This window comes from Chrysemys picta, unplaced genomic scaffold (genome assembly GCF_011386835.1).
Source record: "Chrysemys picta bellii isolate R12L10 unplaced genomic scaffold, ASM1138683v2 scaf238, whole genome shotgun sequence".
In the NCBI taxonomy this organism is placed as follows: domain Eukaryota; kingdom Metazoa; phylum Chordata; order Testudines; family Emydidae; genus Chrysemys; species Chrysemys picta.
In genome coordinates this window covers 22818-50438 of record NW_027052945.1, presented here as the reverse complement: position 1 = coordinate 50438, position 27621 = coordinate 22818, and the positions used below count along the sequence as shown (strand labels likewise).

At 49.5% G+C, this 27621-nt stretch overlaps 1 long non-coding RNA gene across 1 annotated transcript; it reads left to right on the top strand.

Annotated features, from left to right (window-relative positions):
• On the top strand, positions 1–27621 carry LOC135978388 (uncharacterized). The gene is made up of 4 exons (XR_010595790.1): positions 1–841; positions 3488–3508; positions 3895–3927; positions 25530–27621. It is a non-coding gene; the product is annotated as an uncharacterized LOC135978388 (long non-coding RNA).

Genomic DNA, 27621 nt, shown 5'->3' with positions numbered 1-27621 from the left:
TGCTGCATGTTAACCCGGAAACCGCAGCCCCTTTTAAATGGCCAACCCAACGGGTGCTTGGTATGGGAAAGGAGGGTGCTACTGTTTGAAACCATTCCCACATGTTAAGAAGGTTAAAAAAGCCAAAAGACTGTGGCTTACCATGGCTGCCTGCAAGCCGAAATCTGTTGCCTGGCACTGCGTGAGTGATCTCTCACACCAAACCGGCAGGCCCTCAATATAAGAGGAAAAATGTGACCTTGTAACGAAAGTACATGTGCTGTGTAATGTGAACAGCAAAATTTAACGTGAAAGAGTGTACCCATTGTTCTCTAAAATGTGTCTTTTTTAACCACCTCTCCCTTCTCCTCCACCAGCTGCAAATGTTTCTCCTTCACAGAGGCTAGTGAAGATTAGAAGGAGAAAACGGCAGACTCGGGATGATATGTTCTCGGAGCTCCAGATGTCCTCCCACGCTGACAGAGCACAGCAGAACGCATGGAGGCAGTCAATGTCAGACTACAGAAAAGCACAATATGAACGAGAGGAGAGGTGGCGGGCTGAATCGCGGGATGAACAGAGCAAGTGGCGGGCTGAAGATGATAGGTGGCGTCAGCTTGCAGACAGAAGGCAAGAGTCAATGCTCCGTCTACTGGAGCATCAAACTGATGTGCTCCAGCGTATGGTTGAGCTGCAGGAAAGGCAGCAGGAGCAGAGACCGCCGCTACAGCCCCTGTGTAACCAACAGCCCACCTCCCCAAGTTCCATAGCCTCCTCAACCAGACGCCCAAGAACACGGTGGGGGGGGGGGCCTCCGGCCACCCAGTCACTCCACCCCAGATGATTGCCCGAGCATCAGAAGGTTGGCCTTCAATAAGAGTTAAAGTTTTAAACTATAGTGTGTCCTTTTCCTTCCCTACTCCCCCACCCATCCCGGGCTACCTTGGCAATTATCCCCCTAGTTGTGTGATGAATTCATAAAGAATGCATGAATGTGAAGTAACCATGACTTTATTGCCTCTGCATGTGCTGCTCGAGGGTGGGAGGGGAGGGTGGGGTGGTTGGTTTACAGGGAAGTAGAGTGAACCGGGTGGGGTGGGGGCGGACGGTTCATCAAGGAGAAACAAACAGAAGTTTCACTCCGTAGTCTGGCCAGTCACAAAACTCATTTTCAAAGCTTCTCTGATGCGCACCGCGCCCTGCTGTGCTCTTCTAACCATCCTGGTGTCTGGCTGCACGTAATCAGCAGCCAGGCGATTTGCCTCAATCTCTCACTCCGACATAAATGTCTCCCCCTTACTCTCACAGATATTGTGGAGTGCACAGCAAGCAGCAATAACAATGGGGATATTCTTTTCGCTGAGGTCTGAGCGAGTCAGTAAGCTGCGCCAGCGCGCTTTTAAACATCCAAATGCACATTCTGGAAAAGACCTTTCCAACACTCAGCTGGACAGCATAGCAGAGTTCATCAAACAACTGGGGTTAAAACCAGGAAAAAGGGGGAGGGAAGGGAATGTCTGTGGGGAACATGGCAAGGAGCTCACATGGTTCTGTAAGGAGATTGCCAAAGCTCTTTGTGAAGATTGCAAAGGATCCCCGACTCACCGCTCTCACGCTGTGATTCCCATGGCAAAGGCTGCTCATGGGTCCAAGGTAGGGGTGTTTTGCTAGCTAATTAAATCACTTCAAGGCCCTGTGTCACCCCCTCTCTGGACTGACGCCAGTCTGCTGTGGGTGGGCCTAACCCCAGGATCCCATGTGCTTCTGGGCCTCTCAGACACACTCCCAGCTGCAGACCCCATGTCTGCCACCCTGCTTTGTGGAGTGCTCCTGCACAGCCCAGCTGCCTTAACCCCACGAACCAGTGCTGCTGCCCTGCCAAGCTCCAAGTCACATACACACGCTCCACACACTGTGCAGATTTCCAGCTTGCTGTGCGCACGCTGAGTTCTCAACTGACCCTTTCAGGGACAATGTGTCAGCCGAGTCGAGAACACTGGCCTAGGAAAGGGATTTCTGAACCATGGGCCTTTGTACCAAAAAAAAAAAAAAAAAAAAGCCGCAATCGCGATCTGCGGCGGCAATTCGGCGGGAGGTCCTTCACTCCCAGGCAGAGTGACGGACCCTCCACCGAATTGCCGCCGAATACCTGGAACTGCCGCCCCTGTCCGGAACGGCCGCCCCAAGCACCTGCTTGAGAAGCTGGTGCCTGGAGCCGGCCCTGATTCAGATGTACCAATAGTCAAAAAGGCTATTAGCTGTAATCTGTGCAATTTAAATGAACAAGTCTACAATCCATGATCCCATGGTCCTACACCACTCCGAGCCTAAGACGGGTTGACATATTTTAAGGACAATGAAGCCATCAAAGCCAGATGGAAGGAGCATTTTGAGTCACTCCTGAATCGTGAGTCAACCGTCTCTAATGCCACCATCGAATCTATACCTCAGTGACATGAAAGAGAATCTCTTGCTGATCCTCCTGCCCTCGAAGAAGTAACATGATCCATCATGCAAATGAAGAACAGCAAGGCAGCAGGGCCAGATGCTGATGACATCCTCGTGCACACTAAGACTGACCTTCAGTCCACACTGGATTTTTTTGCACAAGCTCATCGAAGCCTAGGACTCTGACTCAATATTCGGAAGACTAAAGTGCTCCATCAGCCTGCCTCAGGCCTTTTACATAACCCATAAGACAAATATGACTCCTACACTCCTTTAGGGATGCAAACCCAACTGTCTGGAGAGGTACCACCGACAATGCTTCTGGAAGATCCTTCGCATCAAATGGGAAGATTGCTACGCTAACGCCAGCATCCTCACTGAAGCCAATGTCACCAGCACTAAGCAATGATTCTCATGAACCAGCTTCATTGGGCTGAACATTGTGTGCGGATGCCATACTCTCGCCTCCCAAAACAAGCCATCTACTCTCAGATCACCCATGGTCAGAGATCCCGTGGTGGTCAGAGGAAACGCTACAAATAGACACTGAAAATGTATCTCAAGAAAACTGATGTGGACATCACAAGCTGGGAGGAGCAAGCCACCAACTGACCTCAGTGGTCAGCCTCCATCAGGTAGTGGCCCGCTTCGAGGAGAAGCGCCTTTCCCTCAAAGCTGAAGGAAGGAAAAAGAACTTTCTCACAATGGGGAGCTGACCCGCTAGGAAATGTCTGTACCTACTGCGGGCAGATCTGTGGTTCCAGGATTGGACTCCTGAGATATCTCAGGACCCATAAGTAAATCTGTGGTAGAGATCATCCGCGAACCAAGGAACTGCCGATGATGATGATTTCAGCTGAAAAATGTTGCCCAACTCTAGTGATAAAAAACGTCACAAGCGAGCATGCCCAAAACAGGAAACAAACAAACAAAAACTGCCTGTGTTTGACTTTGCAAACATAACAAAATGGATGAAGGTAGCAGGGGTGGGGAGAGAACCACTGTACTAAAATTTTTAACAGCTATTACACATTATTAATTCCTCTTTTTTGTCTTTTAGAAGAAATTCTTGCTGAACTTGGTAAGTTCAATTTTTCCTATTCCTTGTTTCTGGAGTCCCCTGAAACCTCTCCCACTAAGGGATGAGGCTTTCCTGACCTGTGCATCCCCCCAAAAAAACAACAGTCCTACATCTCCTTCCTTTCCTCATCTTTCCCCTCCCAATTCTGCCAGATCATCACACCTCTCTGCCCCCAAGTTCTATCCTCATCCCACATAGCCGACTCCTCCCTGCCTTCACTTGACCCCACTTGACCCCACGGTGCATTTGAGACAGGTGTGTTTTAAACCACTAACTGTAAATCTGTCCCTCTCTTTCACAAGCACAACACATTGTGTTCAACCGTTGGAATATCACCATAACCATGGCAGAACGAAAGCTCATAATTTGCCTTTTTCTCCTTCTAGCAACCTTGCGATCTGAAATGAAGAAAGACAAAGGTAATTTCTGGGACCAGTGGGGTGTATTCAAAAGACTAGCAAAGGGGAAATAAACACAGCTTCTGCTCTTCCTTTAAGATGAAAGAAGAAGGGCTGAAACACTGTTTTTTAGAATGTGATTGTTCAATATATTAGCAATTCAGGTCCTGCCTAGGACCATGGAGGGCAGAGGGAGGCAGGGAGCGGAGCAGAGCAAAGAGGAAACCAGCAAACTGAAAAGGCCAGAGGCTGTCTGGGCAGCAGGCTATTGCTGCTTTGCCGGCTACTGCTGGAGGAATCCTGGCTGCAGGGGCTTGGAACACCTCTAAGTTTTCCTGCTGTCATTTCCCCCATCGCCATGTGGCTGGGCAAGGAGGTTACATGGGGCTGGTTCCCCTGTGGTCAGGGGGACTCTGGTTGGGTCTCAGCCCTGGCACCAGGTGCTTTTGTTGCTTCTCAAGCTCTTCTCTCCCACCAGAGACATGAAGAGCCTGATCGAACATTGTGCCAGCAAAATCAGCTGCCTCAATTGTTCTCCAACCATGTCGTCCGCTCCCTACTCAAATCCCTCCCCTGGCTCCTCTTCTACTTCTGCAGCAAATTGTAGCTTCTCCTCAATGCCAAGGATCAGCACCCAGGAGCTGGATATTTTGTAAGAGGGGCTGCTCTCCTGTCCTGGCATCTGTGGGGTGTCCCACAACCTCAGCCAGAGGTGGATGAATTTCAGGTTCAGAGATGGGCTCCCAGGATGATCAGGGTCATGGAGGGCCTGCCGTAAGAGAGGAGACTAAAAAAACTGAGCTTGTTTTGGGTAGCAAAGGGAAGGCTGAGAGGGGATGTGATTGCTCTTTGCGAATGCATCAGGGGAGTAAACAACATGGAGAGAGATGAACTGTTGAAGCTAACAATCAAATCGACCAAGAAGAAATGGGGATTATCTGGCCTTGAATTCAATTCAGGCTGGGAACTAAAGGTTTCTACCCATCAGAGGAGTGAGGTTCTGGAGCAGACTGCCAGGAAGTGTTGTGAGAGAAAACAACAGGTATTTAAAGGTATTTTCAGGTATTTAAAAGGGTGTCATAAGGAGGAGGGAGAAAACTTGTTCACCTTAGACTCTAAGGATAGAACAAGAAGCAATGGGTTTAAACTGCAGCAAGGGAGGTCTAGGTTGGACACGAGGAAAAAGTTCCTAACGGTCAGGGTGGTTAAACACTGGAATAAATTGCCGAGGGAGGTTGTGGAATCTCCATCTCTGGAGATATTTAAGAGTAGGTTAGATAAATGTCTATCAGGGATGGTCTAGACAGTATTTGGTCCTGCCATGCGGGCAGGGGACTGGACTCTATGACCTCTCGAGGTCCCTTCCAGTCCTAGAATCTATGAATCTATGAAACAGAACTAATGTTAAAATGGAACTTGCTAAGTTTTTTAATAGGATTTTATGAAGGGGCTGTGATGGGGATCCCAGGATGTCACCTGGACTGGGGGACTGCTGAGCCCTCTGTCCCACCACTGGGTGGTTGTTGGCAAGCTACAGACCTCTGGCAGGTTCTGCATTTACACGGATATCCACAGGAAGGGACACACCTAGCTGAGTTACATGAATGCTTCTCCCAGCCACTCATGAATCGTCAGCAGAGAGGCTCCAGCCAATCCTCACAGCTCCCCAGCCTAGGACCCCAGAGCTGAAGTGTCTTGCGCTGGTCAGAAGCCTGAGCAATGTAAGTTCATTACCCAGTCTGCCCCTCCCTCAATGTGGAGAGGACACACACTAACCTTTGTATCCTGAGCTGAGATTTTCCAAGCACTTCAACTATTTTATGTAAAATATAAAACAGATTTAATAACTACAGAAAGATAGATTTTAAGTTATTATAAGTAGCAGACATAGAGATCAAAGTTGGTTACCTAAGAAAGAAAAGTAAATTTGCAATCTGAGTTCTATAAACTAAACAGGATTTGAATCAAGCAGTGTCTCACCCTGACAGATGGTACAAACAGGTCACAGATCTTCAATACAGTGGCTGGGTCTCTCCTCCAGCACCGGACCACCCTCCACAGTTCAAAGTCTTTGTCCGCTAGATGTTTCTTCCAGGTGTTGAGTTGTGGCAGGAGTGAAGCCAATCACGATGTCACATCCCTTCTTTTATAGTTTCTTCCAGTTTGCTGCAAAGATCTATGCTTGCGAGGTGGGGGTCTGCCTCCATTGGTCAAGTAATCTCCATTGTCTACGTGACCTCTCTGAGAAATCTTCTGGGATGGCTGCTGGGAAAGTGAATTCCCTTTAATGGCCCATCAGCACATCTGGCTACTCCATTGTTGCACCTGAAAGGCTGGTTGTGGATGTTTCCAACCTCACAACATATTTCAGTAACACACACCTAGCAAAACTTCATAACTTCACATACAATCATAGCACATACAATCCAACAGGATATTAATGTTAAACAGATCAAGAATTTTAAAATGATACTTTACAATGGATACTTTGTAGGAAACATCTCATAATTATATGATGGGGTGAATATAGGGATTTCAGGGGGCTGCTTTGAGGTACAAAGTGCCACAGGAGCTGTCTGTGAGAGCAGGGGACTGGAGTAAGTGCAGGCTTCACTAGGGAAAAGGTCCAGGTGTATATCAAGGTAGGCTGCATGGATGTAGCTAACAGTGAAGTCTGATAATGGAGCAGCAACTCTGCTGTAGTTAGGATTGAGACTCGCAGTTTAAAAGATAACTTTTCTCACTGAGCTAAAACTGATTGAAAACTGCTCTGCCTGATGGGAATGGTATGTTGTGGACATGGTGGGACACAGCTTAAAAGGGGCAGAACTAAGGATGTTTTGAACAGGTGGCATGTAACTTAACTTTGTATTTCCTGGATTTCAGAGGTGTTAGCGCAGTGTACAGTCCAGCCCAAGGTGTGCACCATCATCTCTGACACAGCTGTCATTTCAAATAGCAGCAAAGCAGGGTACAATGGATTTACTGAGTACATGTTGTCGTTTTCAGTCAGACAGTGGAAGAGAGAAAATTTTCCATCGAATGGAGGAAATCTGTTTCCCTGCTGTATATTCAAAGCAACGTGCTGTAATTTCAGACAAGAAAGTTTACTTCACACCTTTTGAAATTCAGGAGAATAGCAATGGTTGAGCATCAGAGAGCACAGTTATTTTATAACAGTGCCATTGCTTAGTCAAAGAGCTGAGGTATTCAGATGTAACAAAGGTCAAAAAGTCTATCAGCTACAACCTCTCCAACTTAACGCCTCTGCTCCCTGGTCTGTGCAGGCAGACTGGTTGGTGAATGACAGAGTCAGAGAAAGAGCTGTTGAAATAATTGATTTTTTTGTTTGTCTGGTAGTTATAAAAACTTCAAAACTATTTCATTGTGATTTGGGGCTTTTGAAAACATTGTTTAAATTAAAAGCTAAGTCAGTTTGGAAATGAAGGGCTAGATTTAAAGAGGTGGTCAGTGATAGCAGGGGACTGGCTCAATGATTCAGGTGGTTCCTTCCAGTCCTATGTTGTTAGGTTTCACAAGGTGCCTTAGGCCAGATCTACACCACAAACATCTCGGTATAACTACGTCACTCAGGGATGTGAAAAATTATACCGACCTAACCCTGGTGTAGACAGCGCTTTGTTGACGAGAGAGCTTCTTCATCTCTGCAGTGCTGTACATGTAGACAAGCCATGACGCGTCATTCTAAAAACTAAGGAGCACCTCCTTAGTTTTTCGAATGATGCGTCATGGCTTGTCTACATGTACAGCACTGCAGAGATGATGTCCCTCTGATCACCGATAGCCCAGTTATTAAGTCACTCAGACGAACTGCGGCGGCCCAGCTTTGAATCCCTGCTCTCCCCTTTCCTAGGTGAGTGCCCTAACTGCAGGGCTGCTGGCTATTCTAAGTGGGTCTCTCTCAATCTCTCTGTCGAAGCTGTTCTAGGTGGTATAAATCATTAAATAGTCTTAGGCACAGAGACTGAAACCCAGGAGCTCACCCCTCCCCAGTGACCCTCCTAATCCCTACCCTACAGAGCCTACACTTGCTTTCTGGGCCAATGAGTATTAAATATTAAGGTACATAAGTATTTTCATAAATATTCTCTAAGGTATATGAAGTATTAAACATATAAAGGTGACAGCCCTGCCAGAGTTAAGGTTTAGATCAGGCCTGTGTTTGAAGCTGGTCTTTCCTAACTGCTCTAAAATCAGCGTGGTTCCTTGGATTGCCCTGACATATGATGTGGCTCCTGGGAACACAGGTTTCTATTACTGATCCATATTTGACCATTTGACTTTGCAAAAATACAAAAAAGGACAGGGGAGAAAAAATACCTCTATTATGAAACATCTTAACAACTATCATCATTTTCATACATTATTTATTTTTCTTTATTTGTCTTTTAGAGGAAATTCTTGCTAAATCTGGTAAGTTCCATTTTCCCTCTTCCTTCTACCTGGAGTACAGAGAAACACCTCCCACTAAGGGATGGGAGTTGTATGATCTTTTGAAAATTGTTTTTAATGTGGAACCTTAACATTTTATTTCTACACATTTAAGAATCTGATTAAAAAACTAGAAATAAATAAGTTAAAAGGTCTTGTTAGAAATGTTTGCTGACACCTCTTCTTGCTGACACCTCCACAAGCTGTTTTGTTTTCAAATATAGCAATATTTGAAATGTATTCATTGTTATGTTTTTTAAATGTGTGAGAGATTGAAGAGATGAATGAAAAGCATAGTTCCACTTTTTCTACAATGAACTGGAAAAAGTATAGCTATATATATAGCACCACTTAAGAGCTTAAAATAAGAGTCTAGCTAAGGCTTGGTCTACACATGAAAATTCTATCAGTGGAGCTACATTGGTCAGGGGTATGAAAGTCTTCCAGGCCAGTGGAAGAGTGCTTCCATCACCTTAGCTAACATCATTCCCCCTTGTGCTCCGGGGGGAAAGGGGGCTGCACACTCCGGCAGATCAAAGCAAGTTCGATATAACGCGGTTTCACCTATAACGCGGTAAGATTTTTTTCGCTCCCGAGGACAGCATTATATCGAGGTAGAGGTGTATCTGACTGATTTGCAGAATATTGGCTAAATCAGCTAGGGAGAGAAACCTTTCTCTAGACATTGCCCTTCCAGAGATCTGCTTTGTTGGTGGAAGAAACTGTTGTTCTGAGATTATTTATTATTATACCCAGGGATTTCAAAGGAGTTTGAATCCTCCTTTTATCTCTGGCACTAAGTTCACTTTGAAGCTCAGAAGCAAACTCTGAGTGCACCTCAGACTGCTGTAGGAAACAAACAGGATGGTGGGGAAAAGGTCTGGGATAAGTTTAAAGAATTATCATTAGTGCAGCCCTGTGGGTTTGGGTGAAATATAACACACCCAGAGCCTTCTGCACTCAGGCCCAGATCCACAAAGGAACTTGGGCACTATGCCTAACTTTCAGCTAGCCCCTCCCCTCCCCCCCCGTGGCATCTACAAAGCCTCAGTCAGGCACCTAGGCCCCTGATACCATGTGTGGGGAGACGTGAGGCCTATGAATGTGATTCACACAAACTAGGCAATGAGAGATGCTCAGAAGTGGAGTGTGACCCTTGCTGGAGAAACACAGCCCAGCCCTGGACAGTGCTGCAGCGGCGTGGCTCCAGCAGGGCCTGAGCTCCCGCCGCTCGGCCGCAACTCGCAATCCCGCCCCTTACCTCGCGGCTCTGAGCGGGAGGAGCTCAGGCCCCGCCCGAGCCATGCCGCTGCAGCGCTGTCCAGGGCTGCTCCTGGATGCGGCGCGCCGTGGCGCTGGGGGATGGGGGAAGGCAGAGGCGGGGGGGAGCCTATGACGTTCTCGTGGGGGCCCCTGCGGGGCCTGGGGCAAATTGCCCCACTTGCCCCCCCAGGCAGCCCTGGCTATAGGAAAGAGAAGACGTGAGGGAGGAAGAGGACACAGGAAGTGAGGGGCAAAGTCTCACATCCCAGGTGGTGGTGGGTTTTAGCCAGACCCAATGGAGGTAGTGATGTCATCTGGGTCCCACATTCTGGCCTGGTCTGGTCAGGTGCCTTTCAGGCTCAGGATGACAAAGATCCAACGGTGTCATGGGGGATCCCGGGGTTCCAGGGGACAGTGGGGGTGGCAGCCATGATGATGCAGCTCACTCCATTCAGTCACCCCTCCCCCCATCAGCAGTGAGTCTCAGACTCTCCTGCCACAGGCTTTTCTTTCAAGAACCCCAAAGGGAAGGGAGAGGTGGAATAGCTCTGTTCACTCATTATATTGTCCACCAATTACACCCAGTTTCTGACACACCAATTTTGGTCTCCTTAGTACCAGTCCCACACGTCGCTTGTTCACCAGGCATGAGCTTAACTCAATCCTTGAGTTATAGCAGGAGGTCTCTTTGTCTGGGCTATTTCAGTCTGTTTCACTCCCCTTTCAACCCCTTTCCTCTCAACTAGGGTGACCAGATGTCCCGATTTTATAGGGACAGTCCTGATTTTTGGGACATTTTCTTATATAGGCTCCTATTACCCCCCACCCCTGGTCCCGTTTTTCACATTTGCTCTCTGGTCACCCTACTTTCAACATTTATTACCATGGGTTACTGTGACTTTTGATGAGCTCTCACTCACGTCTGCCAGCGGCGCTCACAGTCAGGGTCAGCCTGTAGGGACAGTTATCACAACGGGGGTTGAAGGGAGGGGGGGTTTCTGCCTTCACCCCTTGGTGAGAAGACGAATATGGGGAATGAAGGGACGGCAAGGGGGACCCACCTGTCACTGAAAGGGGGGTTCATGACAAGTACAGTTATAATAGTTTTCAGTCTTATAACACATTTACGATCTTTTCAACTTAAAATTACCTATCCCCTCCCCATTCTCTGCCCCCTATTTCAGCTCCTACTGTCCTCTACTGCAGTCCTTCCCCTTCCCCCCACTCCCTACCCCCCCCTTCAGCTGCTGTCCCCCTTCCTGTCCCGAGGTTTTTTAACCCATTCCCTTGAATTCCCCACAGTGCATGTGACTCTGGATCCAGACACAGCTCATCCTGAACTCATCCTGTCTGAGGATCGGCGGGGTGGGAGATGGGGAGACACACGGCAGGACCTGCCCAACAATCCTGAGCGATTTGATCGTTGGCACTGTGTGCTGGGCTCTCCAGGGTTCACCACGGGGAGTTGGTACTGGGAGGTGGAGGTGGGGGATGAGGAATTCTGGGCCATCGGGGTGGCCAGGGAGTCTGTTTGGAGGAAAGGCTGGATCGGCATTTCCCCTGAGGAGGGGATCTGGGCCATGAATTGGTGGGGATGGGTGTCTAAGGTTCAACCTGCCCCTCAGAGCACCCTGCCCCAGAGCAGCTGGCACCGGCAGGTTCGGGTCTGTCTGGACTATGAACAGGGGCAGGTGGCATTTTTCAGTGCTGATAATGAGGCCCCGATCTTCACTTTCACTGAGGCCTCCTTCGCTGGGGAGAGAATCCGTCCTTTCTTTCAGATGAACTCCCAGCTCAGACGGTGTCCCTGAGATGGAGGGACGGGGGTGACATTCACCCAGGGCCGTCCTTAGGCATACTCAGCATACACAGCTGTGTAGGGCACCGGAAAATTCGGGGCACCTCCTGGGTCTTAGTGTCCACCCCCCACCTTCCTATCCCTGTTCTGACCCTTCCTGCAGGCTCCCACAGCTGGCTGCTGCAGCGTGGTGTCTCTTACTCCGGAAGGGATCTAGTAACTTAAAAGTGAAAAAGCCTCCAGCCTGCCAATCCTATTAGCACAACATTGAAACTGTTAAAGAGCCATTCGAGTGGTAATGAAGCCATTTAACAGGCATTTGCCAACCCCTAGGTATATGCTGTCAGGGTACGTCTATACTTACTTCCTGGTCCGGATGTAAGCGATCGATCTTCTGGGATCGATCCCGGAAGTGCTTGCCGTCGACGCCGGTACTCCAGCTCGGCGAGAGGAGTACGTGGCATCGACAGGGGAGCCTGCCTGCCGCGTCTGGACCCGCGGTAAGTTCGGACTAAGGTACTTCGAATTCAGCTACGTTATTAGCGTACCTTAGTCCGAAGTGGGGGGGTTAGTGTGGACCAGGTCTCAGTTTCTGAATTTACTGACAAAAACAGTTGTGCATTACTGTAATATTTACTCAGAATATGTTAGTCTACGGGACCTTATTTTTAAAGCAAATTTTAAACTATTTCATTAGAAGATTGCTGAAGATTATGAAATCACATCTCTAAAAAATCCTTGCATAGAGTTTTAGATCCCCGATCTGAGTATTCACCTTTAGCCTCACATGCTTGGCTCTTCAGACATATAGTTTTTAAAATAAATCCTTCAAAAGACCACTCTTATCTAAAATACATATTTTAATTTTAGTTACTATAGTACAAAAAACTTGCTTCCAAAGTCTCCCTGTCCTTTCTGTCCATCCCTTTCTCCCTTCACCCCCCTGTTGAAGAGAGGCTAGCCCTTAAAGGGACAACGCTTTCCTTCCAGATAGCTGGACAAACAAGTTTCCCTTTCTTTACCTCTGAACTATTTGATGAACTAGTTTTAAGAGAACCCTCCAGCACAATCAGTACCTTAGTAAGATTTAAAATCCTTTGTTATGCCTAAAATCTTTGGAAACATAAAGTTGGTGAAATTTCATAAACATGTCTGGTTATGGAGATAACACAAAATAAATTAGTGTTCCCTTTTTCTAAAAGCAATGAACATTGTTATGAACATACTAAACCTCTGTGACTGATTAATTTAAAATAATGTCTTTGTTTCAGTCAATTAAAAATGTAGTAATCTAGAACGATTACTTTATGATCTGTTGAACCGTAATATCCTGTTGGATTGTCTCTGCTATCATTGTGTGTGAAGTTATGAGGTATTGCCTTTTGTGTTACTGAAATATGTCATGGGGTTGGGAGATGCCCAAAGCCAGCCTTTCAGTAGGGACAAAGGAGCAGCCATCAGTGGCCAGACAGGAGTTAAGGGCTCATCAACACTCAATCCACTATCCCAGAGACTTTTCGGAGAAGGCACGTATGCCATGGGGATACGCTAACCCACGTCACAGCAAGAATCTTTCGAGCAGCCGGAAAAAAGTATAAAAGAGGAAGAGTGACATCATTACTTGGCCTCTCTCCCCGCTCAGCTCAACACCTGGAAGATTGTCTGAAAGACAAAGGCTTTGTCAACACCACTTCTGTTGGTAAAATTTCTGTCGGTCAGGGGTGCGAAAAAAGAAAGCCCTGACAGACAACTGTCACAGACAGAAGTGCTGATATGGACAGCGCTATGTTGGCAGTAGAGGCTCTCCTGCAGAAATAGCTAACGCCGCTCATTGGGGGTGGTTTAATCATGCCAGCAGGAGAACTCTCTCCTATCAGCAAAGCGTGGCTACATGGGAGACCTTACAGCGGCACATCTGTAGCGGTACAGCTGTGCCGCTGTAAGGTCCGTAGTGTAGCCGAAGACTTTGAAGGAGGGAGTTTGGTCCCAAGCTGGAAAGGGGTTCAGTCTGTGTATTGGAGAACTGGAAGCTGCTTGTACCAGCTCTTAGGGTGAGACACTGCTTGATTCAAATCTTGCTTAGCCTCTTTAAGTTAGAATTAAGACCTCTGCATCTGCTACTTATAATCACTTAAATCAACTGTTCTGTAGTTAATAAACCTGTTTGATATGTTACCTCAAACAGTGTGTTTTGTTTGAAGTGCTTGGGGAATTGCAGCTCAGACTACAAAGGCTGATGTGTGTCCATTCCACACTGAGGGTGTGGTGAACTAGGTAATGAGCTTACACTGGCTAGGCTGCTGACAAGTGCACAATGGTACAATCCTGGGGTGCAAGGCTGGGGAGCTGGGGGGAATTGACTGGAGCCTCCCTACTATGGCTCATGAGTGGCTGGGAGAGTATTCATGTAATGCAGTTGGGTGTTGTTGTAGGAGCAGCAGTGATCTGTATGCTATGTATAACCTGTATGCTCAAAAGGTCTGTTACACTTTCCCCCACCCCTCCCTCCTGGAATGCTTGTGGGATGAATGGATTGGTTGAACAGCTGGAAGATCAGGAGAGCTCCCAGGTAGACTCATAGACTTTAAGGTCAGAAGGGACCAGTATGATCATCTAGTCTGACCTCCCGCATGATGCAGGCCACAAAAGCTGACCCACCCCCTTTCCCTTGACTCAGCTGTTGAAGTCCCCGAATCCTGTGATTTAAGGACTTCAAGTCGCAGAGAATCCTCCAGCTAGCGACCCCCGCCCCATGCTGCGGAGGAAGGCGAAAAACCTCCAGGGCCTCTGCCAATCTACCCTGGAGGAAAATTCCTTCCCGACCCCAAATATGGCAATCAGTAGAACCCCAAGCATGCAGGCAAGATTCTCTAGCCAGACTCTCATTGACCATTGATACTATTTACCAGTGATGGCACGCTGTTGATTAATTGACTAAAATCATGTTATCCCATCAAACCATCCCCTCCATAAACTTATCAAGCTTAATCTTAAAGCCAAAGAGGTCTTTCTCCCCCACTGTTTCCCTCGGAAGGCTGTTCCAAAATTTCACCCCTCTGATGGTTAGAAACCTTTGTCTAATTTCAAGCCTAAACTTCCCCACCACCAGTTTATATCCATTCCTTCTCGTGTCCACATTAGTACTGAGCTGAAATAATTCCTCTCCCTCCCTGGAATTTATCCCTCTGATATATTTAAAGAGAGCAATCATATCCCCCCTCAGCCTTCTTTTGGTTAGGGTAAACAAACCGAGCTCCTCGAGTCTCCTTTCATACGACAGGTTTCCATTCCTCTGATCATCCTAGTGGCCCTTCTCTGTACCCATTCCAGTTTGAGTTCCCTTTTAAACATGGGAGACAAGAACTTGCACACAGTACTCCAAATGAGGTCTCACCAGTGCCTTGTATAACGGAAGCAGCACCTCCTTATCCCTACCAGATATACCTCGCCTAATGCATCTCAAGACTGCATTAGCTTTTTTCACGGCCACGTCACATTGCCGACTCATAGTCATCCTGCGGTCAACCAGGACTCCGAGGTCTTTCTCCTCCTCCGTTACTTCCAACCGATGCGTCCCCAGCTTATAACTAAAATTCTTGTTAGTCATCCCTAAATGCATCACCTTACACTTTTCACTATTAAATTTCATCCTATTTCTATTACTCCAATTTACAAGGTCATCCAAGTCTCCCTGCAGAATATCCCAATCCTTCTCCGAATTGGCAATACCTCCCAACTTTGTGTCATCCGCAAACTTTATCAGCCCACTCCTACATTTGGTTCCGAGGTCAGTAATAAATAGATTAAATAAAATGGGACCCAAAACCGAACCTTGAGGAACTCCACTGGTGACCTCCCTCCAACCTGACAGTTCACCTTTCAGTATGACCCACTGCAGTCTCCCCTTTAACCAGTTCCTTATCCACCTCTGGATTTTCATATCGATCTCCATCTTTTCCAATTTAACCAATAATTCCTCGTGCGGTACCGTATCAAACGCTTTACTGAAATCGAGGTATATTAGGTCCACTGCATTTTCCTTATCTAAAAAGTCTGTTACTTTCTCAAAGAAGGAGATCAGGCTGGTTTGGCACGATCTGCCTTTCGTAAAACCATGTTGTAATTTGTCGCAATTGCCATTGACCTCAAGGTCCTTAACTACTTTCTCCTTCAAAATTTTTTCCAGGACCTTACATACTACAGATGTTAAACTAACAGGCCTGTAGTTACCCAGGTCACTTTTTTTCCCTTTCTTGAAAATAGGAACCACATTAGCTATTCTCCAGTCCAACGGTACCACCCCCGAGTTTGGTCTAAATCTCTTTCCTACTAACCGTTTTCCCTTTCTCGGGATACAGGCCTCCGACAGCTCCTGCAACTTCAACTTAAAATAATCCCAGGCGCCATCCGCCTTTAGATCCATAAATATGTTAGCCCAATCCACTTCCCTTACCAGTCCCCTTAATTTATTAAAATTAGCCTTTTTGAAATTGTAAACCCTAGTCTCTGATATAATTCTGTTAATCTTTCCATTTAGTTTAAATCGAATTAGCTCATGATCACTCAAGCCAAGGTTGTCCCCTACAACCATTTCCTCAACGAGGTCCTCACTACTCACCAAAACCAAATCTAAAATGGCCTCCCCCCTCGTCGGTTCAGCTACTACTTGATGAAGGAATTCATCAGCTAGCACGTCTAGCAACATCTGAGCCCTATTATTGTTGCTAGCATTTGTCCCCCAATCTATATCCGGGAAGTTAAAGTCTCCCATGATTACACAGTTCCTATTAGTATTTACTTCCCTAAAAACATTAAATAGTTCTCTGTCCATATCCAGGGTAGTCCCGGCGGTCTATAGCACACCCCAAGCACTATCCCGGGGAGGCTCTAGTAGTTCTTTTACCCAGTGTGAGTATTGCCCAGACAGACTCCGTCTTATCCATTCCATCAGTTATTATTTCTTTACAGTTTACCTCATACAATGCTACCCCCCCACACCTTTACCTTTGTTCCTATCGTTCCTAAACAGCACATACCCTTCCATATCTGTACTCCAGTCATGACTACTGTTCCACCAGGTTTCGGTTATTCCTACGATATCCGGTTTCATTTCTCGGACCAGGAGCTCCAATTCCTCCATTTTGTTACCTAGGCTTCTCACATTGGTGTATAAACATCTTAATGTATGCCGTTTAGCCTGTCTCCCATCAGTTATGCAATTTGGTACGGACCCCTTGCTGTTCATCCCCCCTCTCCTTCTTATAGCCGGGGGGAAGGGTTTGGACATATCTGTTCTTATCTCATCACCCTCCTTTTCAATGTTGGAATCTGGCGTGGAGATTAACTGGACATCTCCCAACCGTCTCCCCCAGATTCCTAGTTTAAAGCTCTTTTGATGAGATGAGCCAGCGTCCCTCCCAGAAGTCTATTTCCTTCCCTACTCAGGTGAAGTCCATCCCGTGAGAACAGTTGTCTGTCCCCGAAAGCCTCCCAGTGACCATACATCCCAAAGCCCTCCTTATAGCACTACTCCCTTAGCCAGCTATTTATCCTCACAATCCTGTCAGCCCTTTGCTGCCCTTCTCTAGGAACAGGCAGAATCCCACTGAAGATGATCTGAGCCTCGATTTCCTTGAGCGTCTTCCCCAGTCTGGCATAATCTCCCTTGATTCTCTCTAACGAGAACCTAGCTGTGTCATTTGTTCCTACGTGAAGGATTATCAAGGGGTTCTTACCTGCTCCTTTTAGGATCCTTTTCAACCGCAGGTCCACATCCCGTATCTTAGCACCCGGTAGACAGCACACCCTTCTGTTCTCTGGGTCCGCCCTGGTCACAGGCCTTTCTAACCTCCTCAGTAAGGAGTCCCCAATCACGTAAACCTGCCTTTGCCTGGCGACAGTGCGATCTACTAATCTATCCTCTGTTCCCTCTAGTCGTAACCCGTGTCCGTTCCTATTTTCCTTTATACTCCCCCTTGTGCCATCCTGTATCCTCCCGGGGCCCAGATTTGGTGCTGTCTCCATCAACTCCTCCCCTCTCTCTATTGGGCTAGCTGCTCTTCTCTTCTTCCTCACCCTCCCACCTTCAGTTACCACCTGCTGCCCCCCCTCCTCGCTATCCAAACACCCAAACCTGTTCCTGAGTTCTATTTCCCCTTCACTAGCCCTCCTTTTCCTTGGCCTGCTTCTCATGGTCACATGCTTCCACTGCCCTTGTTCTCCCTCAGATATTCCCCCCTCACAGACCTTAGCCCCTGCTTCCACCTGAACCCCTGAGCATTCCCCTTCAGCCCCTCCTTGCCTTTCCTCCATCAGCTGCTCGAACCCCCTTCTAAACTCTACCCGGGTATCTACCTGCATCTCCAACCCTCGGATCTTTTCTTCCAGCAGCTCTATTAGACGGCACTTCATACAGACATACCTCTGTTTAGGCTTCCCCCTTCTAGTACCATGTACATACCGCAGCTTCCACATGCAATCATCTGCATTGTGTCCCCTGCTGCTTGGCTCATGGCCGCTGTAGTCTCTGCCCAGTGCACCTGGGGAAACAGAGCACACGGGACACCGCGCCCTCCTGCCTCCCCTTCTGCCTCCCCCTGCAAACTCCCACTCAAACTCCCCAGTTAGCAGCCCTGTTCACTGCCTCCTGTGCCACTGCCTGGCTGGGCGGCTGCTTTTATAGGCCCCCTAATCAGCCAAGCTCCGCCCCCTACTCAGGGCTCGGCTGCCCTCCCAGCACAGTGCCCCTACAGGCCTCTACACACACAAGCACTACAAAGACAGACACAAGTACAGATACCTTCTCCTCCAATGAGACTCCCACTCAAACTCCCCTGTTAGCAGCCTCCTGTGCCGCTGCTCACAGCTGTGCCACTGCCTGGCTGGGCGGCCGCTTTTATAGGCCCCCTAATCAGTCGAGCCTCCGCCCCCAAGCTCCACAAGGTGTCTGGGACTCTAATTAGGCAGCGTTCACACACCCAATGCATGGACACTGCATGGACACTGGCTGAGGTGGAGTGTGACCAACCAGATGCAGCCAAGTCATCTCTAGTCACAGGCCATGAGGAGCAGGTCCTTAAAAGGGGAAGGGGCCATGTGCTCAGCAGTGCACTCACAAGCTTGTACCTCCCGTGAAGGCCCTTCGCCCGGACCGCCTGGCCAGTGGTTCACCGCATTGCATTCCATCATGCCTCGGGAAGACTTACCTTCATCGCACAATCCATCGCTATGCTGTGGGACACTTACGTTGAAGGATCCTGACATCTCCAGTGCCATGTCTGTCCTGGGAGCATGAGTATGCAAGTGTGAATGTGACACCACCCTCTATTTTGAGCTTAGCTATCAATATAATAAACGTACTGCTTTCTGCCAAACTCTGGTGGGTCATTAGTCCTCCCTAAGCTCACTAGCTGACCCAATTTCGGGTAACAGGTGTGTCCCTGCCTGTGGATGGCTGTGTGAGTGCAGGGCCTGTCCGAGGCTTGTAGCTTGACATTAGCACCGCAGTGTGAGGGACGGCCCAGGCAGGTGGGGTTGGAGGGCTCAGCAGTCCCACAGTCCACGTTACACCTCAGGGACCCCGTTACAACCTCCCACCATGGGTGTGGGGGGAGGCATTGAGCAATGCTTCAGCTGCTGCCTCTGCAATTGGCTCACAGTTGCTAGCATTCACTCGCTGCTGTCACCCACCACTGCTGTTGTTCACTCTGCTGCTCCACCCATTTTTGTCATGGCCCGCTGCTGCCACCACTTTCTCCGCTGCCACATTCAGAGGTTCTGTCACTTACCCAGCTCTCAGGGATTTCAGCCAGTAGTGGGGAACCTCCCTGCTGGTGCAGGCTGGACAGTCCCTTTCACTGTAACATGGCCCCACACCAGGTCTAAGGCTCAGCACCTACAGCTGGTTAGCAGTGATTGCAGGGGTAGTGACCACGGAACAAAACAAGGGCTCACCACTGAGACTAACCAGCTCTGTCTTTAAACAAGGGAGAGACCACTCTTAGCCAGAGCCCACACCACCAGAAAAGAATTCCCGCCTCCACCCTTGTCTCTCTTTCACTGGGATTTGGCAACTCTACCCCCTGCTTAGCAAGTGAGAATCCCTGCGTGACCCACTCAGTCAGGGGCCTGCAAATCACAGTTCTGATGCCCTTTGCTCACACACTCAGGATAACAACATTTCATTGCCCTTCCACTCAAATACTAGAGTGATTTGTAACCCAAAACCAGCCAAAACTGATCATTTTGGCAGAGCAGCTCCCTCTGCTGCATGCCTAGGCAGTGTAGGTGTGTCTGTGCAAATACAATCTGCTCCTGAAGTCTTTTCCCCCCAGGAGCAGTCAATGGGCAGATGATGGCGGGCCAAATCCGGACCACCAGATGTTTTTGAACAGACCCAAAATCTTATAATTATCATTGTTGTTATAATGTCTTTATTATTTTCTCCGGAGTCTGGACCTTGACTATACCTTGACCAAGAAATTTGGCCCTTGACAAAAAATAATTGACTACTCCTGTTCCAGCTCATCACTAGAAATCAGAGAAGAGCTCATTCATTCAGACTCTGCTTACATCACCATTCTCACTTTTGCTATCACACTTGCTGGTGTGCAGTCTGGGTCTAACTGAAGCTGTGTTGATCAGTCAGTGTCTCTTATAACTAGCTAGGGTGACCAGATCACCAAAGACAAATATCGGGACGCGGGGGGGGGTGTGACGTGGGGGGGATGTGGGGGGGGGCGGGGCCAAAAAAAAAAAAACCCTTCCTCCGCAAGCGCTGGAGGGAGGCCCGGGAGACTCAGGGGAAGCGCGGGGCCGGGGTAGTGAGAGTCCGGCCTGGCCCCGAGCAGGCAGGACTCAGTTGGGTGGTAGGGCGAGGAGGGGGGCGGCCCGCGGGGCCAGGCGGTGGCTGTTCTCACCCCCGGCCAGCGGGACTCGGGAGCAGCCGCTGCTGCAGCTCCCACTGCCGCGGGGGAGGAAGCAGCCATGGCGCTCCGCGGCTCTGGCGCCTCCGAAGCCCCCGAGCCCGGGCCTGCTGCGGGAACCCAGCAGCGCGCACGCTGGGCCCAGCCCCTGGCCAGTCGCGTCTGGGCTGCTGCCCAGCTGGTGCTATCCCGCGGCGGCCCCGGAGTGGGGGCAGCAGGCCCCAGCCCCCCCGTCCCGCTCGGGTCCCGCAGGGGAACGAACGGGGCTGGGCTGCCGATGCCTCCGCCCCGGGGCCGCCGCGGGATAGCACCAGCTGGGCAGCAGCCCAGACGCGACTGGCCAGGGGCTGGGCCCAGCGTGCGCGCTGCTGGGTCCCCGCAGCAGGCCCCGGCTCGGGGGGTTCGGGGGCGCCACAGCCGCCGAGCGCCATGGCCGCTTCCTCCCCCGCGGCAGTAGGAGCTGCAGCAGCAGCTGCTCCTGTGTCCCGCTGCCCAGGGGGGGAGAACAACAGCCGCCGCCTGGCCCCGCGGGCCGCCCCCCTCCTCTCCCTACCACCCGACTGAGTCCTGCCTGCTCGGGGCCAGGCCGGACTCTTACTCACCCTGGTCCCGCGCTTCCCCTGAGTCTCCCGGGCCTCCCTCCAGCGCTTGCGTAGGGGGGAGGAATGGTGAGCCCGGGGAAGAGGCGGGGATTCGGGGAGGGAGCCAATCAGGGGAGGAGGGGGCGGAGTCGGGGCGGGGGGGGGTGCGAGCACTTCCGGGCTCCAGGCTCCGGGGCATTTCCTTGTTTGTCCGGTTGTCCCGACCGCATGTCGGTCGGGACGCGGGACAAACAAGGAAATATCGGGACGGTCCCGATAAAATCGGGACGTCTGGTCACCCTATAACTAGCCCATCTCCTATTAGTTCATCTTTAAATGTTCCATATTTCCAACGTTCAGCCAGACTATGAACTGCAGTAATGAAAATCTCAGCTGTTTCCTCTGGTTCCTGGCACCTGCTATTCAAACTGGCCTTTTCCTAGATAACATTCTATGTGCCCAGGAAATGGGCCTTAAACACCTCTTTCCCTTTGGCGTAGTCTTTCCTCTCCTCAGAGTGAGGAGTCTGGCACACAGGATGTCATCAGCAGCATCACCCATGGCAAATGGCCAGGCATTTACCTGGTATTCTTGGGCTTCCTCTATTAAACCAGCAGTCGTCTGGAATTGCTCAAATCTCTGCTTCCAGCAAGACCAGCTGCCTGATTTGCCACAATCACATTTCTGTCGCAGAGCCGTTTGCACTAGGGACTGCAGTGCTGCGCTGAGACACGACTCTGCCTCCTCCTGCTGCAGCTCCTACAGCTCTCCACCCTGAGTCGCCACTGTCCCCACTCACTCACCACTCTGGCCATTTTCTTCCTTTACTCCTGCTTTGGAGAGCAGATTTCACTCACTTCTGACACACTGGGGCAGGACTGTCAGCCTCAGAGATCAAAAATCATGAGTCAGATCCTAAAAAACCATCAGATTGGCCCCACAAACCATGAGAGTTAAAAAACATCAACAAACAATGTTTCCAATCTGTCTGTTGACTTTTTCACTCCCCTCTGCTCCTCTGGCGATGTGTGTGTGATAATCCAGGCTGAAAAGCCAACCTTTACTACACACATGCCTCTCCTTGGAGGCTCAAAAGGAGACTCGCTGGATGCTGGAAGGACACAAACATATGGAAGGAGAATCAGAATGGAGAAGCTTCAAAGTCTTTCTTTTATCTGACCAAGTCCTAAGTGGCAAGAGACTGCGCCAAGGACCCCAAAACTGGGGGTGTGATTGGACTCTGCTCATGCTCCATGAGCTTGAAACACCCCTGGGAATACAGAGCCAGGGCCGGCTCTAGGCACCAGCATTCCAAGCATGTGCTTGGGGCGGCACTTTTCAAGGGGCGGCATTCCGGGGGTTTTTGTGTAGATTTTTTTTTTTTTTTTTTTTTTGCTTCGGCGGTGGCTCTCCGGTTGTTTTGTTTTTTTTTTTGCTTGGGGCAGCAAAAAACCTGGAGCCGGCCCTGACAGCAGCCTTAGCGGGTAGCCAGGAAGGAGCACTCACTAGGATCTGTGATACCAGTTCCAGTTATGATGGTAATATAGGTGAGTGATTTGTATCATGACACTATTCATAGTCTGCAAACAGCCGAGTGTAATCCCAGAAATCTCAGTGTGGAGCCTGGTCTGGTCACATGAAGACACTGCCCCTGGCACCAGTAAAATGACATTGACTAGAAAGGGGTGGAGGATGACTGGAAAAAATAGAAAAACAATCATAGAATCAGAGACGATTAGGGTTAGAAGAGACCTCAGGAGGTCATCTAGTCCAACCCCCTGCTCAAAGCAGGACCAACACCAACTAAATCGACTAAATAGTCCTTAACCTGTTCTTTCACCACTGAGGGCTGCTCACCTCCTCCTCATACTGTTTTGCCCAGGATAGCTGTCTGGGAGCTGACCTTGTCTGCTAAGACCAAGTCAAAAAAAACATTGAGTTCTTCAGCTTTTTCCACATCATCTGTCACTAGGTTGCCTCCACCATTCATTAAGGGTCCCACACTTTCCCTGACCTTTTTCATGTTGCTAATATACCTGTAGAAATCCTTCTTGTTACCCTTCACATCTCATGATAGCTGCAACTCCAGTTGTGTTTTGGCCTTTCTGATTACATCCCTGCATGCTCGAGCAATATTTTTTATACTCCTGCCTGTCTAGGTTGGATATTAGGAAACACTATTTCACTAGGAAGTTGGTGAAGCACTGGAATGGGTTACCTAGGGACGTGGTGGAATCTCCATCCTTAGAAGTTTTTAAGGCCCAGCTTGACAAAGCCCTGGCTCCGATGATTTAGTTGGTGTTGGTCCTGCTTTGAGCAGGGGGTTGGACTAGATGACCTACTGAGGTCTCTTCCAACCCCAATCTTCTATGATTCTATGAACAGGAGACACAGTCTGTTTTTAATTGTGATGGGAATTCAGATGTCTAGATGACTAGACTGAGAAATGAGGAATTGTGTCCCACACAGAAAGATCCCAGGTCACAAAGCTGGGGTCAGCAGTCTGGATCTTTCTGGAAGGACCTGACACAACTCACATCCTTCTGATGAAAACACCCCCTGTTGTCCCAGGTTCACAGTCCCCACCCAACCTGCCTCCAGAAACCCTCTCTGGCTCCTCATCTCTCTCCCTTCCCTGCTACTGGAAACTGTACCAGGGCAATGTACACCACACACAGCTTCCCCTCTGCTGTCTGTCCAAGACCCCAGACACGGGCAACTCCAGACACCTGTTGTCCCTTCCAATCCCATCCTGAACACAGCCTACAATGACAGTTCTCTCTGTTCTCAGCTCCACACCCCAGTCTCTGCAATGTGGGCCTGTGCCATGCACTGAGCAGGCCTGTTCCCAGCGCCTGGCACACACTCAAGCCGTCATACCTAGTGCTGCCTGGCAGCAGCTTCATAGGTCCAGAGATTTGAAGGCCAGAGGGGAACATTAGAACATTGACTTTGACCCCCTGTATAGCACAGGTCAGAGAATTTCTCCCAGTTACCCCTATATTGACCCAATGACTTATGTTTGGCGAAAGCACCTTCCAGCAGGGCTTCCAGGTTGGATCTGGAGGAATCAGAATCTGGGTAATCAAATGCTTCCATTGGCCGGTTGTTCTAGTGGTTAATCACCCCCCACTGTCATAATGTTGGGCCTTATTTCCATAGGTGCCAACTGCATGGGTGCTCCAGAGCTGGAGAACTCAGTGAAAAAAATTAGCGGGTGCTTAACACCCACCAGCAATAGAGCTGCAGCCCCAGCCAGGGATAAGTAGCCCCACCCCCACCGATCAGCTGGTAGATGGCTGCATTAATCACCTATTAGCTGTTCAACTTTTGTAGCCCCCCTGGGCTTGCTGCAGCAAAGGCTGACCCAGGCCTGAGTCAGACTTCGGTGGAGGGTGGGGCTCCTCCTCCAGCAGCCTCAGGGAGCTGCTCCACTGCTCCAACTAGGGTTAGAGGTGGGTAAGGGGGGAGCACCAGGCTCCCTCTGCTCTGCAAAAACCCAGTCTGATCAGCAGTGGTGAGACCCTGCTCCCCTGGGTCGCCCCGCCTGCTACCTAGATCTCCTGGGCAAGCTCCAGCTCCCAGCCAGTGCCAACTGCAGGCACCACTAGGTGAGTCCTGTTTCAGGCAGAGGGAGCCTGGCGGGGGTGGTGATGCTGCAGTGTTGGGGGGGGATGGGGAGTTCCACCATGGGTGCAGTTTGGGGGTGGGGGGCATGCAGACTCACTGCCACTGCCTTTCCCCAATTCTGTGCGTGCCAAGCTGCTCTGCTCAGAGCTGGTAGCTAAAGTGGCAGATCATTCCCCTCCCACAGGTGCCCTCCAATCATGCCCCCTCACTAACACCACTTCCTCAGGAAACAAGGGAAATTAACTGCCTGAAAACGTGGTTAATGCAGGTCTTGTTTACACTATAGCGTCTTTGCCAGTATAGCTATGCCAGTCAGCCTTACCCCTGCTGAGTACCCTCTTCAACTCAAGAAGTGTGTTTCAGATTCCTGCTGGCACTGCCAGTCTGACGTGCCTTCTCTGGCTTGTCAGATTGGGTTTATATCTGTTATTGAACCACAGCCACTCATTAGGCTCTTCCCAGGCTGGTGAACTGCTGGGGTTCATTAACTGATTTCCTTAGGGTTGCTCCTGATTTACACGGCTACAAGTGAGAAGAGAATCAGGCATAGGCACTGACTCCATTGGTGCTCCAGGGCTCAAGCACCCATGGAAAAAAATAGCAGGGGTGGTCAACACCCACCAGTCACAGCTGGGCTACCATTCAGCTGTTTGGCAGCTGGCATGGGGCCTCGGAGGAGAGGGCAGAGCAGAGGCAGGAAGAGGCAGAGTGATGGCGGGGCCTCGAGGGAGGAGGTGGAGTGGGGGGGCCTTGGGGTGCAGTGAGGATGGAGCACCCACCAGGAAAAATAAAAGTCAGTGTATATGCTTATTTCTCATTTGAATTAGTCTGGCTCTAACTTCCAGCCATTGGTTTTTGTTCTGGTGGTCTCTGCTGGGCTAAAGAGCCTTTTAGTACCCGGGAGTCTCTCCCTGGGATGGTATTTATGCTCTGTAATCAAGTCACTTCTGATCTTCTTTTTGTGATATTCAATAGATTCAGCTCTGTAAATCTCTCCCCATCAGACATTTTCTCCAGCCCCTTGGATCGTATTTGTGGCTCTTTCCTGCACCTTTCCAATTTCCAATGGCCTGTGTCAAACACCGACGCTGCAGCAGTCCCGGGAGGAGGAGCCATGGGCCGATCACCTGTGCCCCCTGCCGCAGCATCCGGGCTCCTGGCCCATCTCAGGCCCCGGGCAGCGCACCAGGAAGGAGGAGGAAGCCCCGCCTGCTAATGCAGCAGCCCCCAGCCGCAGCCCCAGCCCCAGCCCGGCGGGCTCCAGTCCTGCGGGGACTGAACACCATGGCCAGGAAGGTGACCGGCATCATGGGCATCCTGCTGCTGTGCCTGCCGGTGGGACCTGCGGGAGCCGCCAGGCTTCAAGGTGAGCGGGGGCCACCCAACGTGTGGAGAACACAGGGGCAGCCAGAGCCCCAGGGCCAGGCAGAGCCGGGAGCCAGGGGCAGCCAGAGCCCCAAGGCCACGCCAGGCGCCTGCAGCTCCAGAGATGCCCAGTGCAGAGGAGCTGTCCCGTCCCCCTGGCAGCAGCCAAGTGAACTCAAAGACTCAGTTCCCTGGCAGACAGCGAGCCCCCGCGTAACGCTGAGCTCAGGGCTCGTGGGGCGGTCCCTGCAAGCTCCCTTCCTTGCAAATGTTTTTATTTTCTCATTAAAAAAATACATGGCTAGAAAACCGTAGCGGGTTTAGATACAGTTCCCCGCTCTAGGAGCAGCTCTAAGGGCTTGATTTTTCCAGAGTTGAGTGCCCACTGTCGTATTGAAGTCAGTGGGAACTGTGGACTTTGCCAGCACTTGGGCAGAGCCAGCCCTGTCTGAAAGAAAAATGGGCTGGTTTTCTTCTTGCAGAAAATTTTGATATTTTTTCCTGCAAAAATTCAAAACCTGATAATTTTCAGCTGAAACCCCTCCCAAAATTTGATCCACGCCCAAAATCATCTGTTTTGGGGCCAAAATCTTTTGAGTTTGCAGTATTTGAGTTTTTCCACAGAAAGCAGATCCTTTTTGTGAAAAATGTTTATTAGTTGAAAACCTGTTTCCATCAAAAAACAGTTTTTTTGGATAACTTTTGACCCTCCCCCCGACTGATTTCACTGATATGTTGCCTTTTTTTAAGATTTGTTAGTTCCATACAGCTGTTAAGAGAGGCAAGGGAGCACATTGCCAGCCATGTATTTTAGAACTAGTAATTTCCTAGTAATTATTACCCCCTTGACAACATTGTGCTTTTGTTTACCAATCCAACCTCCCATCAAACATGTGCAAACACATAATGGGCCAGATTCTCAGCGGGTGTAAATCATGCTAATGCCATGGAAATGAAGAGATGTTGATTTACGCCTGGATCATATTCACTGTACTTTATGTAGTTTTGAATGGCTTATGTCTCCTGCAGTTGATTCCTCACTGGGCCTTTGTTCTTTAACAAACTGCATTAATAATGATCAATATTTTATTTTGTAGCTAGGGCTTTGGGGAACTTTTCCCGAGGTTTCCCCACTGTTAGTGGCTTTCGAATTTCTGAGTACTGCTGTGGTTTTGGTGTTGCTGGGGGAATATGAATTTGTTTTTCAGACCTGCACCTACTTTCCTTGTGCACCTCCCAAAGCCAAAGGGAATTAGAGTGCCCAGGGAATGCAGGATCTGGTCTAGAGATAGCTCCAGCCCAGCCTCACAGGAACAATGGAAACTGGCTTAGGCAGGCAGCAACAAAATAATCTGTTATTAGACCCTCGAGGGAGTCACCCTGTTCCTTTAGGCAGGTTGGGACTGCGATGAGGTAATGCTCACCTGACTCTGAAGGGGACGGGGAGCAAAGTCAGAAGGAAAGAAAGGCCATGCTCTCTCTCTTCCACCTACATCTACAGACACCACTACCATCAAGCAACTGAAATGTTGATCAAAGGGGAGAGCCTGACTGAAAAGTAATCAGCCAGCCTGTGGTGAGAAGCATTTTTAAGGACATTGAAAGTGTTAAGATCAGCGTTTTGCTTTTATTTCATTTGACCAAATCTGACTTGTTATGCTTTGACTTATAATCACTTATAGTTAATAAATCTGTTTGTTTA